We start from the raw sequence: 16,519 nt of genomic DNA, 5'->3' as shown, positions 1-16,519 counted from the left end.
CAATAAATCGAACACGAAGCATGCACTGATTAATATTCACGAATTTGGGATACTAATGAAGGGAGAACTATCAGGAAACCACATTACAAGCGAAACCTCAAAGAGAGTTGGGCTTCGTCCTCAAAAGGAAACAACACCAGAAAATCTAGCTTTCCATGGATTCAAACAGAAAACACAAATGAAACATGAAGCAGAAACGTAAATGAACAGAAATGTAAATGGAACAGAAACGTAAATGAGAGTAGAAGAAGAAGCAAGAACGAAATAGTAATTAGAAGTAGAAAACGTAAAATTGCATTACGTGAACAGTAGCATCAAAGCATAAAAACGAAAACCCTAAAACAAAAGCTTTGAATAATGAATAGCATAACAGAATAGCCTTGCACGAATCCCAAGGCTGCTATTTAAAAAGAGTCACTCAAAGTCATTGGGCCCTATTACAATACTCTGGCCCAAAACGAAATAAACATTGAACAACATAAAATAAAATTGCGAAATTTCCTAATTAACTAAGGTAAGCGCTGCTTAATTTGCCCTCTTCAAGTCCATAACCAAAATCCGGATTAAGCCCAATGTTTCATTAATTCCTGAAATTAGATTAAAAACATCAAATTAGCTAAATGAGCCCAAATAATAAAACTGCCTGATTAATTGACAATTAAGACCAATCAGTAATTAAAATGGTGCAAAAAGGGTTTAGAAAATAGAAGAAAATGATGGCACATCAAAACCCCCCATACTTAGCCTTTTGCACTCCTGGGCAAAATGAAACAAAGAACAAAATCCAAGGATATCAAAGGGAGACAAACAAAAACATTCACATATTTCTCAATGAACATCAAGGAATGAAAGGAATGGGTAACATCTAACATAAGGAGATCCAAAAAGTTAAGACATTCATGAAAATCATCCAAGCAACCCAATCATGGCAAAATAGTTAATCAGCTCAAGAATGAAAAGTGATAAAGCCTCACAAGATATACACTCTATCTCTCAAGTGTCTAGGCTACTATTTACCCTCAAAGCACCCATGAAAGCAAACACCACATAAACTTGGCAAGATTCTAAAATTGACAATCAACCCATAAACATAAGCACATGAGGATCAAAAGGTCTTTTAAGGTTGTAATGGGGCCAAGGACAAGGTATGGAAAAATATGGAATAAGTGGCTAAATCCCAAAGGGATAGAGGAGCAATGGGGAATAAGTGCATATTAAGAAAAAATAAGAAAATAAAAAGAAGTAAAGATAAAATTTAAACATAAAGAGTAGAACCAAGAGTTTTATCATTCTTGTGCCATTTAAGATCTTATTCACTCAAATTTATTACTTTTCTTTTTCTTTTCTTTTTTTTCTTTTTTTTTCAAATTTTTTTTTTGTTTTTTTTTAACTCTATAGCCTTTGAGAAACAACATTTCATTCAGCATGTCCAACATTTAACCAATATACAATGTACATCAAGTATGGCCCAAAATACATCATGAAGCATAGCCAACAAAACAAGTTATCCAATGAAACAAAAACCCCCCACACTTATTCCCAAAACAATTCCAAAGCTCCAAAATTCCTTAAGGATATGGTGATATCATGGTTTTTCATTTAAGGCTTGTAGTGAGATTCAAAACAAGGAAAGGGAAACAAGGCTCAAAAGGGCTATCAAAGGAATTAATTCAAGGTAAGTCCATTTGGCTAGAAGCTTATAAGAACAAAATTGCCTCAATCATTTCCAAATATGCATGTGAATTAGGAAGCATCAACAAGAATCAAGCCAAGGCTATTGTGCAAGCAATCAATGGGGCAAAACACACCAAATGATTATGATGATGGATGGCTCAAATTCTCACAAAGGTAAACTCATCACTTTCAAATTGAGCTTTCAAAACTATCATGACATGTAGAGGAGAATCAAGGATTTCAAGTCACAAAATGTCAAGAACTTTTATTTTCAAAACAATTACCCATTTCTTGAACATATCCTATAATTCAAAGAAAAACATGCAAAGTCGTACATGCACACAAAATTGACCCAAAATATTAAACTAAAAATCCGACGAAACTAACAACATTAACAAATAAACACAACTAACAAATTAACAAAACCAACAAAACTAGCAAAACCAAAGAACACTCCCCCCCCCCCATACTTAAACAACACATGGTCCTCAATGTAGCACAATTAAAAGATTAAAAACAATTAAATCCTCAAAGAGAATCGGACAAGTGTAATAAAAGCAAAGAAGGAGATAGGAAAAGAAAAACTCCCTAAGTCATGGTGGAGGAAGAGTAGGGTGGAGTAAGGAAGTCTCTTCCACCACTACGTCCACTAAAGAAGGGTTCATGAGGAATGGCTTAAGTCGATGTCCATTGACCTTGAAGCTCTTGTTTGTGGAGTCGCTTTTGATCTCAACTGTACCATAAGGAAAAACATTAGTAACAACAAAAGGACCAATCCACTTAGACCTCAACTTACCACTCATGAGTCCAAGCTTAGAATTATACAATAACACTTTTTGCCCAACCATGAAGTCCTTTTTAACTATCATGCTATCATGGAACTTCTTGGTCTTTTCTTTGTAGAACTTGGCATTCTCGTAGGCTTCTAGGCGGATTTCATCTAACTCACTCAGTTGCAACTTTCTTTCCTCACCAGCTTGATCCATAGAGAAGTTGCAAGTCTTCACTGCCCAGTAAGCTTTGTGCTCAATTTCCACTGGAAGATGACATGCCTTTCCAAAGACAACCCGATAAGGAGACATTCCTATGGGTGCTTTGTAGGCAGTCCGATGTGCCCAGAGAGCATCATCAAGCCTGGCACTCCAATCTTTCCTGCTTGGCTGCACAATCTTCTCTAAAATTCGCTTGATTTCCCGGTTAGAAATTTCTGCCTGTCCATTGGTCTGGGGGTGGTATGGTGTAGATACCCTGTGTACCACCCCGTACTTTTTAAGCAGGGCATGCATTGTCCTGTTGCAAAAATGGGTTCCTTGATCACTAACAATTGCTTTAGGTACTCCAAACCTGCAAAACAGATTAGACCTGACAAAGTCTGCAACAACTTTAGCATCATTAGTTCTAGTGGGCTTGGCTTCCACCCATTTTGAAACATAGTCAACTGCAAGGAGAATGTAAACATAACCAAAAGAGACAGGAAAAGGACCCATGAAATCTATACCCCAGACATCAAACACCTCACAGAATAGCATAGGTTGCTGAGGCATTTGTTGTCGCCATGTAAGTGTATTTCCTGCTCTCTGACACTGCTCACAAGTGCTGCAGATCTTCCACGCATCTTTAAAGATGGTGGGCCAATAAAAATCACAATCAAGCACTTTGCGAGCTGTCCTTTGAACACCCAGATGACCTCCCGGTGCGGAAGAATGACAGAACTGCAAGACTGAGTCAGTCTCATGATCTGGAATGCACCGTCTAATGACCTGATCACTGCACAATTTCCACAAGTAGGGGTCATCCCAAATAAAATGTTTAGCATCACTTTTAATTTTATCTTTTTGGGCCTTAGATGCTAAGGGAGGAAAAATAGAAGCAACTAAATAATTGACAATATTAGCAAACCAGGGAGTAGAAAGAGAGTCAGAAATACTATACAGTATATACAAATGATCATCCGGGAAATCATCCCGAATAGGTGAATTTGCATCAGATACACGTTCGATCCGACTCAAATGATCAACAACTAGATTTTGTGCTCCGCTCCTATCACGGATCTCCAAGTCAAACTCTTGGAGCCAGAGCATCCATCGGATCAACCTAGGCTTAGAATCAGCCTTCTTCAACAAGTACTTTAGAGCTGCATGGTCAGTATAAACAATAATGCGGGTACCAAGCAAATAAGATCGAAATTTTTCAAGAGCAAAAACTATGGCTAGAAGCTCTTTCTCAGTAGTAGTATAATTCGCTTGGGCAGCATCTAAAGTCCTAGAAGCATAATATATCACCCTGGGCAATTTATCAATTTTCTGAGCAAGGACAGCCCCCAATGCATAATTTGATGCATCACACATAAGCTCAAAAGGGGCTGTCCAATCGGGTGCCTGGATGATGGGGGTGGTAGTCAGCGCTCTTTTGAGGCAATCAAAAGCCTCTTTGCATCTGTCATTAAAGTCAAACTCCATCTCCTTTTGCAACAAGTTGGACAGTGGAAGGGCTACTTTGCTAAAATCCCTTATAAAGCGCCTGTAGAATCCTGCATGACCAAGAAAAGATCGCACCTCTCGCACACAAGAGGGGTAAGGCAATTGTGAAATAACATAAATTTTTGCAGGATCTACTTCAATACCCTTATTGGAAATAATGTGGCCTAAAACTATACCTTGCTCAACCATAAAATGACATTTTTCAAAATTTAGAACAAGGTTAGTTTCAATGCATCTATTCAAAACTTTTTCCAAACTATTCAAACAACCATCAAAAGAGGATCCATATACAGTGAAATCATCCATAAACACCTCTATGCAAATTTCTAAAAAATCACTGAAAATACTAATCATGCACCACTGGAAGGTACCAGGGGCATTGCACAGGCCGAAAGGCATCCTTCTATAAGCAAAAGTGCCGAAGGGGCAGGTGAATGTGGTCTTTTCCTGATCCTCAAGAGCAATAGTAATTTGCATATAACAAGAAAAACCATCAAGGAAACAGTAGTGGGATTTACCTGCCAGGCGTTCAAGCATCTGGTCAATGAATGACAGGGGAAAATGGTCCTTTTTGGTAACCTGGTTCAACCTCCTATAGTCAATGCAGACTCTCCAACTATTCTGCACCCGAGTAGAAATTAGCTCCTCCTTCTCATTTTTGATCACTGTGAGGCCGGTTTTCTTCGGGACTACCTGGACGGGACTCACCCATTGGCTGTCGGAGATAGGATAAATGATCCCAGCTTGCAAAAGCTTGGTTATCTCCTTCTTCACTACATCAAGAATTACCGGGTTGAGTCTTCTCTGTGGCTGTCTTACTGGTTTAGCTCCATCCTCTAAATTTATTTGATGCATACATGTGGATGGGCTAATACCAGGAATGTCCGCCAAGGTCCAGCCTATAGCCTTCTTATGCTTCTTGAGAACTGACAACAACTTCTCCTCTTGCTCATCAGCAAGGGAGGAAGATATAATCACTGGAAAACTCTTGCTATCATCCAAGTAAGCATATTTTAAATTTGATGGCAGAGGCTTCAATTCTGGTGTGGTCGGCTGGACAATGGTAGAAGGAGATGGTTTCTCAGCCTTTACCTCATAAAGAAAGTCAGAGGTATGTGTACTTCTTGAAACATGGTTAGTCCTATCTGACTTTATAAAATCAATCTCAAGAGGTAAAACACCACCACCAGGCATGCAATCAATATCACTCTCAGATTCACTCTCAGCATCAAATTCAGACATATGATCAAGTACAATTTCAGACTCAATGCATGAACAGTGAGAGGCATGCAGATTAGAATAAAGATCAGTCATGTATTCATCAACAACATGATCAATTATTTCAGCACGAAATACAGAAAGATCTTCAGATGGGTATTTCATAGCATCCAGAATATTAAAATGAACAGTTATATCACCAAACTCCATGGACAGTGTGCCTGCATAAACATCTATCTTAGTTCTAGCAGTTTTCATAAAGGGTCTGTCTAGAATGATGGGAACTGATCCTTGAGAAAATCCATCTTCCATATTCAAAATATAAAAATCAACAGGAAAAATCAGTTCACCAACTCTAACTAAGACATCTTCTATGAAACCAACAGGGTAGGCAACACTTCTATTAGCTAAATGAATTACCACATCAGTTGACTGCAAGGGGCCTAGAGATAGAGAATTAAAAATAGACAGAGGCATAACACTAACAGAAGCTCCTAAATCTAGCATGGCATTGTCAAACTTACTATTCCCTATAATACAAGGTATGCTGAATGTACCTGGATCTTTGCATTTTTCAGGAATTTGAGGGACAGATTTACCAATCAATGCGGAGACATTTCTGCCCATGCTAATCTGTTCACTTCCTTTAAGCTTCCGCTTATTAGTGCACAACTCCTTCAAGAATTTGGCATATCTTGGAATTTGCTTTATTGCATCCAACAGAGGTATGTTTACCTCTACTTTTCTAAACGTTTCCAAGATCTCTTTCTCTGCCTCTTCCATTTTTTTGTTGGAAACTGCTCTTGGAGGGAATGGAAGAGGGGGAATGTGCTGCTTCTGCAAATCAGAATTACCTGTGGAAGAAGATTCACCTGCACAGAAATTGTTAGGTAAATTTTTGTCATCACCTTTTTCTGGAGTAGAGTGAAGTGTGGCAGGTTCATTTGCAGATGAGGAAGGTGCTACGGGTTGAGGTCCTTGACACTGCTTTCCCGACCTCAATGAAATGGCACTGACATTTTTGGGATTTTGGACAGCTTGAGAAGGTAGCTTGTCAGAATTCTGGGACTGTTGTTGATTCAATTGTGTAGCTAATTGTCCCATCTGATTAGTCAAGCTCTGGGGTTGTTGCTGTTGTTGGATTGGTGGAGGAATATATGGTCTGCTTGGGCCAGCAGCATTTTGGAAGGAAGGAGCAGGCTGCTGTTGTTGTTGCTGAGGGCTGGACCATCTGAGGTTAGGGTGATTCCTCCATCCAGGGTTGTATATGTTGTTGGAGAGGTCATAATTGTTCGGCTGTGGTTGATTTTGCTGCTGAGGAGCACAAACCACAAACCCTTGTGACAGGAACAAATTTCTGATTCAAGGCCAGCTGGGTTACCAAGTTAACCAATGCATCCAGTTTGCCTTCAAGCTTCTTAGTTTCAGATGATGCAGATGGGTTTGTAGCTACCTCATGCACTCCTCTAATGACTATGGCATCATTTCTAGCGCTAAACTGCTGGGAGTTGGAAGCCATCTTCTCAATTAAATTTCTGGCTTCAGCAGGAGTCATGTCTCCAAGGGCTCCACCACTGACAGCATCTATCATACTTCTCTCCATATTACTGAGTCCTTCATAAAAATATTGGAGAAGAAGCTGCTCTGAAATCTGATGGTGGGGGCAACTGGCACATAATTTCTTAAATCTCTCCCAGTACTCATACAGGCTCTCTCCACTAAGTTGTCTAATACCTGAGATATCCTTCCTGATGGCTGTGGTCCTGGAAGCAGGGAAAATTTTTTCTAAGAATACTCTCTTAAGGTCATCCCAGCTCGTGATGAACCTTGGAGCAAGGTAATACGGCCAGTCCTTTGCCACTCCCTCTAATGAATGAGGAAAAGCCTTCAGAAATATGTGATCCTCTTGGACATCTGGGGGTTTCATGGTGGAGCATACAATATGAAATTCCTTCAAATGTTTGTGCGGGTCTTCACCTGCAAGGCCATGAAACTTTGGAAGCAAATGAATCAGTCCAGTTTTAAGAACATATGGGACATCCTCATCAGGGTATTAGATGCACAAGCTTTCGTAGGTGAAATCAGGTGCAGCCATTTCCCTTAGAGTCCTCTCACGGGGTGGAGGTTGTGCCATGTTCTCAGAATGTGCAAAATCAGAATGCTCAGAATCAGAATGCTCAAAATTATAATGCTCCAAATCAGGATGTTCAAAATCACCAATAACAAAATGCACAGATTCACCAGTAATGGAATGCTCAGGATGATCAAAAGGTATAAGATGATGCCTAACTAATCTATGAAATGTACTATCTATCTCAGGGTCAAAGGGTTGTAAGTCAGATGGATTGCCTCTAGTCATACACTACATTCAGCATGCACACAACTAGTTGCCTTGTCATGTAAATAAAGGTGTAGGTTTGAACTACAGCTACCCTCAAATGATATCCAAATGACTTGAAATTTTGTGAGCAACCTTATAAAATGATGAGAAGATAGCACAAAAAATTTCAGACAAAAATTCAAAGTCTAACTATGAAAGCTAAAATTGGTAGGTTAAGAAAAATAAGTGAATAAAACTTGAAAAATAAAAAACTTTTGACAGAATCGCTTTTTTTGGACGATGGAGACCTCAGCCGGCCTATGGCAGGCAGCCACAGCATAGGAAATTTTTTTCTACCCCAAATGCATATATAATAATTGCGATTCTGATAACCGGACCAAAAGTTATGGCCGTTTGAAGTTTTGACAAACACAAAATTTGCTACTTTTTTGGAACTTTCAAATCTGACCAAACTAAAGGCTCTAGCTATTTTTCCCACAAAATATGGATTAAAAGAAGTTACCACAAAAAAAATTCAGCCAAAAATAACAACCCTAGCTACTAAAACAAAAAATCACAAATAATTCAGCATGGGTGGTCGCTAAAATCCGTCGCTAAGGGATTTCTACTACTACTTTGTTTTGCCGCAAGCAGAAATGGTCACTAAGTCCGTCGCAAAACACTATTCACAGCAAAACACCCAAAACTGAAACAGGGGAAGCGCTCAATAGGAAAACTGAAACAGAACACACACTAAACAAAATATCAAGATACTAAACGACACTAACACACATACTAACACAATACTAACAATTAAACATAAAACACGAAAGAATTAAACACACAACGCTAGCTATTATGAACCTTTGGACACTGCTTCCCGGCAACGGCGCCAAATTTGATCGAGGCCGTACCCGAATCAAATAAACATGAAAATGCAGTAACTAGGAAGTGATCCTAGGTTGTTTCCCAACGAGCAGTGACAAACCAAATGTTCATAATATACTTGCAGTAACAGTAACGATTGGGGGGGTTTGTTTGTTTTGTGATTAAAGAGCAGAACAAGTAAACTGGAATACGAAACTACTAATATTAAAAATGGGTTGTTTCCTCTGATTCAGAAGCCATTCTCTTATCCTGGGTTATGGAGAATTCGTCCCTAACAGTCAACCACTTAATCCAACCCTATTTCAATTTACTAAGTGAAAATCAACTTAGGGTTTTCAATACGTGATTAGGCACCGCATACACCAGTTAGCCCTTCGTCCATTAAGCATGAACGCAAGTTAGGCTCAGAGGCAATAAATCGAACACGAAGCGTGCACTGATTAATATTCACGAATTTGGGATACTGGTGAAGGGAGAACTGCCAGGAAACCACATTACAAGCGAAACCTCAAAGAAAGTTGGGCTTCGTCCTCAAAAGGAAACAACACCAGAAAATCTAGCTTTCCATGGATTCAAACAGAAAACGCAAATGAAACATGAAGCAAAAACGTAAATGAACAAAAACGTAAATGAACAGAAATGTAAATGGAACAGAAACGTAAATGAGAGTAGAAGAAGAAGCAAGAACGAAATTGTAATTAGAAGCAGAAAACGTAAAATTGCATTACGTGAACAGTAGCATCAAAGCAGAAAAACGAAAACCCTAAAACAAAAGCTCTGAATAATGAATAGCATAACAGAATAGCCTTGCACGAATCCCAAGGCTGCTATTTAAAAAGAGTCACTCAAAGTCACTGGCCCCTATTACAATACTCTGGCCCAAAACGAAATAAACACTGAACAACATAAAATAAAATTGCAAAATTTCCTAATTAACTAAGGTAAGCGCTTCTTAATTTGCCCTCTTCAAGTCCATAACCAAAATCCGGATTAAGCCCAATGCTTCATTAATTCCTGAAATTAGATTAAAAACATCAAATTAGCTAAATGAGCCCAAATAATAAAACTGCCTGATTAATTGACAATTAAGACCAATCAGTAATTAAAATGGTGCAAAAAGGGTTTAGAAAATAGAAGAAAATGATGGCACATCAAGGACGGTGGAAGAAAATAAAGAAAAAAAGCATGAAAGAAAGGCATCTTCTAAGTGGAAAACGTATCGGAGTCGCCACCAACGTTTATTCAAGGAAAATGTTAGAAAAACCAAAAGAGGTCTGCGAATTTTGAAAAGAAGGGTTCGGGAGTTATTTACACATAGGGAAGGTATTTTGAGCCCATGCGCCTGTCACAAGGGACGATAGCCTTTAATCGAGTGTAGGAAATGATCCATGGTTCGATTCGCCAGCGCCTCAACTTATCTTTTTTCTTCTTCTCTTTCTCCTTTCTGCATTTTTCCTTTCTTTTTTCAGTTTTTAGAACCCCTCAACCTTTCCCATGCATGGCTATTTATAGGTAAAGGCCATTTGGTACAAGGGAAGCTGGCTTGGGCAAGCTGGAGCTCACCCAAGCAAGTGGCTTGCTTAGGGCTGAAGAAATTTCATGGCCTAGGCGAGTCAGATGCTAGTCTAGGTGAGTTTAGGTCTTGAAAATTCTTGGAAATGACCATTTTCCCCCTTTCCTTATGGCTTTTTGTTTCTGAATTTGACAATCAACCATTAAACCCTAAGCGACCCCTTGTCCTTGCGCTGCAACTGGTGCCAAACACCGAAATTCGATTAGCAATGATCAAAACATCATATCTGAATGATAAAAGTATTATACCCGAATGAAATTAGGGTCTGACAGTTACCCCTCTTTACTCATCTTTTATTAAAAATAAAAGATAAGTAAAGATAATGTCACTAATTTCATTCAAACGATCTGGCTATTCAAAACCAGACTCCAGGGAAAACAAAATAAGTGAAATCGAAAAAACAAAAAGGACCTCCAAGTCCTGTAACACCAAACAGAGGACCTTGAAGTCCTATAAAACATAAAATGGAGGACACTGAAGTCCTATAGGGCATAAAAGCAGAGGACGTTGACAATAAAGTCTTGTAAAGCATAAAAACAAAAGACATTGAAGTCTTGTAAAGCATAAAAAATAGAAGACATTGAAGTCTTGCAAAGCATAAAAATAGAAGACATTGAAGTCTTGAAAGCATAAAAAAAAGATATTAAAGTCTTTGAAAGCATAAAAATAGAGACTAAGGACGTTGAGTCCTATGAAAACATAAAGATGATGACATTGAGTCCTATGAAAGATAAAGACAGAGGATGTTTGAGTCCTTGAAAGATAAAAGCAGAAGACATTGAAGTCTTTGAAAATTGTAAAAACATAAGACATTGAAGCCTTGTAAATCATAAAGCATAAGACATTGAAGTCTTTACAAAGCTTAAAGACAAAAGACATTGAGGCCTTTATTTCACCACTTGGAAGAAAAGAATATAAATGACAATCGTACGAGAACAAAGCAAATATGCTTCAATAGATATGAACATGCTTGGTAAAGAACCAAACCCCAAAACCGATCAGCACAACATTTTTCTAAAAAAACAACAATGAGGAATGAAAGCACAAGGATAGAATTCTCATAACCAAGAATGAGATTAAGATCATTTCACATTTTATTTCTAAAGAACATCAAAAGAAACACTGGATTCAATCAAATAGAGGAAAACCTCTCAAAGGTGTATAAAACTTCACACAAGCAAGTGTTTCATCTCAATTCCAAATATGTCATAAATTAATTTTGCAAGTCATTTCCCAGCAAATCAAGGATAATGCGCATAATCATTATGGATCATTAGGTCTTTTTTAAGGTCGAACCTGTAGGAAATTTTGGCTTTCTGTGCTTTGGGTTTTTTTTGGGGGTACTCAAACATATCTTGAGAATAGGAGAGTAGACATAAAGATCTAGCTAGTAACTTAAATGAGTGATCGCCTCCTATCCTTTCTTGTTTTGACCAAGTCATCATTTTTTTTTCTTTCTTTTCTGATAAATATTTAATTTCCTTCAATAACCACAACTAGCCACTAAATGATAGAAATCTCCAACAAAAACATCCATGCTCTCCTATCTTAAGGTAAGGTAGGAAACTTTCATCTTAGGTTAGTGTTTCAATAAAATATCAAGTGTCTACCTCAAAGGGGCTTGCAAATGACAAAAATAATGTACATTGAGATAACTATTTGGCCAATGGCTAAAAAATGTAAAGAAAGAAAGAATGCCCAGATCACCTCCATGAATCATATGTTATGACAATTAGAAATTCATGCAAAACCAATTATAGAACATATGCATGAGGACACTCATTATAAAATTTGTGGTCACACAAAGTCACTAAAGCTTAGGGCCTGTTTCCATATTCAGATTAAATCAGCATTTTGATGCAAGTCCATGCAAAAACATCTGAGTCCATTTGGTATTTGGGAAAGTCCTTCATTATTTTTATCCTTAATATTTTTTTCAAAAACCCTTTTTTCGTGTTTTGATCTACAAAATTTTCAAAGGGTACTGGTTGTTGATTCTTTCAAAAACATGTTAGGTTCAAGAAATGAAATGGTTTGAGTCCCAGAAACAGTTATAATCTATGATTACACCATCAGAACATCAAAGTTTGCAAATTAATCAAAAATAACCTTGTGTAAGCTTTTTTTTTCTAGAACAATCACCACAATAAATAATGTAACAAAGTACTAAAAGCAAATAAATAAGATAAAGACAAGTTCACAAATTTAAAAGATCATGGTCGGGGAGCTCAACCTCCTCCAATAAAGTAATCAAGCAAATCTACCATTTCTCCATCATCCTCAGCTCCACCTTCGTCTCCTTGGGTAGCTCCTTGAGCATCTACAGGTCCTACCTCATCCTGAAAATTAGGCCTGTCTCTAGGCCATGCAACAATGGCTCTAAAATGCCTGGGAGTAGGCCAAGGGTAAGGGTTAGGATCCTAGCAATGTTGGTGCAGTGTATAATGGTAGAAGATGTCATTTAGCTGCATCTGGCCTCTATGATTTGTTGCCCGCTGATCAGCCAAATGTCGCATGTATGTGTGCATTTGGAGTTCCATCCTTTGCATGTGGGCTGAGATGGACTCCAAGGATGGTGGTTGATGTGGAGGTGGCGGTGGTGTGTCTGCTGATCTTGCCATGATTGTTGTACCTACCTTGGCATGTAATATTTTTCAATAAATGACCTGTTAATGGGAGGTCAGATGAGCTTCGTCGGCATGACCGGTACTCCATAGAATTGGCACAGACCTATAATCAATGTAGGAAATCCTGGTGCTCTGTGGGACTTTTCTGAGTGCACTGAGTTTGTAGGAGGTGCAATGCCTACAAACTGATGGATGACATCTGAGATGAGTTATGTCACATGAACATTGATTTGCGTCATAATGTTGTAGACCAGTTGACATTTTCATAGTGTGAGATCAAAGTTGTGGTCACTCAGATGGATGTTACTGAGTAGAAAAGTCATCCAAATTTGAGTCAGAGTAGTCATGCTAGTGTGCATGATTCGCACCCGCTTCCCTGCTACGCTTCGTACAAAATTGTGTCCGGGGGAGCAAAGTAGCTGACCTATGGTCTCTTCATCAAAACCTACAAATTGGCTTCTTCTCTCAGTGTATTCGCATCACTGTTCCTCTTCTAAGATCAATGGATGCCCTAAGAATTGGTTGATAGCATCTGTGTCATAGGGAATCCATTGGCCCCACACTCTAGAACGCTTATCCATGACTCTTTCTTTAGTAGGCTAGGCATTTGCATAAAACTCCATGACTACTTTAGGATCATATTTAGTCATGGGCTCTTCCGGTTGTGTCCAATGCCTCTTAGCAATTTCTGCCTGAAATTCCTTATACTCACCCTCATCTAGCTGGACCCGTCTTTCTTTGAGAAAAGACCAATCTTTAATCACTTCAAAGCGGCACTGATGCTCCTCACTTTGAAAGCGGTGTCCATCAAAATCGATTTCTATAGGTGGACTGTACTAGATCCTTCTCCTGTAGTTGTTTTCCTAGCTCTTTTAGAAGAAAGTTTCTTCGAGGCCATCGACGACTGTGACAAAGACAAATTGAACTAGAATCTTAGCATAATTTTATTTTTCAAAGAATAGCTAGCCATTGAATTTTTTTCTTTCTCTTTTTAATTTATATATATATATATATATATATATATATATATATATATATATATAATATTTAATTTATTTTTTAGAAATCAAGAAGCTAATATGTTAACAAGTTCACTCCATAACAACCTTAAAACACAAATCCAAAACAACATTAAGCACATATTTAATCCACCTAAGTGCTCCAATTTTAACAAGAAAAAGATGGTGATTCAAACCTATCAAGTTTACTTTCCCATTAACAACTCAAATAATTTTATCAATTCAATTCACAGCCCTATGTAAATTATCAATTTGAGTTGATATCATACCTAATTAAATGGCTAAATTCAAAACTTAAAAGAGAACATAGTCTAACCATTGTGGCATTTCATCAAACACTTGGTGTGCATGTGTTGCCACATGCAAAATGGGGGATAAAGAGCAAGCATGACATGCAAATTCGTAAAAAGATCATGGATAGGCCTAGAGCCATCTAGCACAACCACCAATTTGAGTGTTTTGATCATTCGTTCATATACAAATCATCTTACAAACCATTGGAAAGAAAGCAACAACCAAAACGCCAAATATTACAAGAAAAATGTAAAATTAGATGGAGGTGTGATACTTACTTGAATGGGATCGAGTGGTGTGTGCAAAATGAAGAATTTTGATGAAAATAAAGTAGCTTGGGCGAGCTTTGGGAGAAAGGGAAGAGGCTTTCTGAAGGAAGAAGAGGAAGTGTGATATGAAGGTGATGGTGAAATCTGATTTCATCCTCCTTTTTTTAATTTAATTAATTTTTTTAAAAAAGGGGTTATAATCCCGTAATAATTAAGTATAAATCCTAAAAAAAATCAACAAAGATAGCTTTAAAAAAAGGAAATTAAACATCACAAACTCGTAATAGGGAGTATAAGACATAAAATTTTAAAAAGCAAAGTTCAGAAATACTAGGTTGCCTCCCAAGAGCACTTCTTTAACGTCTTTAGTCGAACGCTATGGTTGTGGCTGAGGCTTCACCACCTCATCCTCCATAATTCCTTTTCTTTGATTACGAACAAATCCGATCATGGACTCAACATATGTTGGCATATGCTCTAATGCCTTGAAAAAAAGAATGTTAACATGCAAGTGTTTAAAATATCTATGAAATGCTCACACTGCTTTTCCTATCTGCCCCTAGGTTTACTCAAGGCTCATGCGTGGTGCCTATCATAACCCAAATGACTCTTCATTTTTTTGCAAAACTTTTAGAGATGATAAGATGCAATCACATGCATGTTTGTATTGAATATTCATTTAACACAACAATTAACCAAGTGTTTTGTTCATACCTAGCGAAAAATAAAATAAAAAAATGCAAAAGACACACATAAGAGGGAGAGATACAAAACATCAATCCATATTTAATAACGTTGCAATTATTGTTTGCAATGATAGCCTAAGACATGAAGATCCTAATGAGTCCTCGAAGAGACCCAAACAACGAGCCTTCAAAGTGCCCCAAGTATCATGCATAGTATCACTTGACAACATCAGAATTCACAAGCGAAGGTAGCTCTTCATCATCCATGTTCATGAGTAACACTGCTCCACCCAAGAAAGCCTTCTTTACCATAAAAGGTCCTTCATAGTTCGGGGCCCATTTCCCTTGATGATCTTTCTTAACATGTGATACTTTCTTTAAAACAAGATCCCCCTTGCTGAACTCACGCAGGCACACCCTTTTGTTGAATGCACTTTTCATTCTGCTCTAATATAGTCGCCCATGACTCATGGAAGCTAATCTCTTTCCCTCAATAAGATTTAACTGGTCTAAATGTGCATGAGCCCATTTTGCTTCTTCCAATCTTGACTCTGCTAGAATTCTCAAAGAAGGAATCTCCACCTCAAAAGGGAGCACAACTTCCATCCCATACACCAAAGAGAATGGGGTTGCCCCAGTAGAAGTGTGTATAGAAGTTCAATAACCATGCAATACGAATGGTAGCATTTCATGCCAATCTTTGTATGACAATATCATCTTCTAAATGATCTTCTTGATATTTTTATTGGCAGCCTCAACTACCCCATTCATCTTGGGCCGATAAGGTGTCGAATTATGGTGTTGGATCTTGAAATCCTCACACATCTCCTTCATCATTTTGTTGTTCAAATTGGTGGCATTATTGTTGAATATCTTTCTGGGTAACTTATATCTACAAATTATATCTTTCTTGATGAATCTAACCACTACATTCCTAGTCATGTTAGCATATGAGGCCGCTTCCACCCATTTGGTGAAGTAATCAATGGCGACTAAGATGAAACAATGCCCATTCAAAGCCTTAGGTTTGATAGCCCCAATCACGTTTATGCCCCACATCAAGAATGACCATGGTGCTGACAACATATTCAATGGTATGGGTGGAGCAATAACATTATCTGCAAAGGTTTGGCACTTATGGCATTTCCTCACGTGAACACAACAATCATTCTCCATGGTGATCCAGTAATACCCAGCCCTCAAAATCTTTCGAGATATGGCATGTCCATTGGCATAGGTGCCAAAGGATCCTTCATGCACCTCCATTAGTATATGTTCAGCCTCATTTGCATTCACACACCGGAGCAAAACCATATCATGGTTTCTTTTGTATAGGACATCCCCACTCAGAAGGAAACTGACCACCAACCTCCGTAATGTCCTTTTGTCATTGTCAGAGACCTCGGGTGGGTAATCCTTGTCCTTGATGTATCATTTGATATCGAAATACCAAGGTTTACCATCCTTCTCT

General features: G+C 38.1%; 1 non-coding gene across 1 annotated transcript; it reads left to right on the top strand.

Moving 5' to 3' along the window:
- Window positions 1-7,021: 7,021 nt before the first annotated feature.
- LOC114413912 lies at window positions 7,022-7,128 on the top strand. Its single transcript, XR_003667052.1, has one exon. It is a non-coding gene; the product is annotated as a small nucleolar RNA R71 (small nucleolar RNA).
- The last annotated feature ends 9,391 nt before the right edge of the window (window positions 7,129-16,519 follow it).

Source organism: Glycine soja, chromosome 5 (genome assembly GCF_004193775.1).
Source record: "Glycine soja cultivar W05 chromosome 5, ASM419377v2, whole genome shotgun sequence".
In the NCBI taxonomy this organism is placed as follows: Eukaryota; Viridiplantae; Streptophyta; class Magnoliopsida; order Fabales; family Fabaceae; genus Glycine; species Glycine soja.
This window is presented reverse-complemented; position numbering and strand designations above follow the sequence as displayed.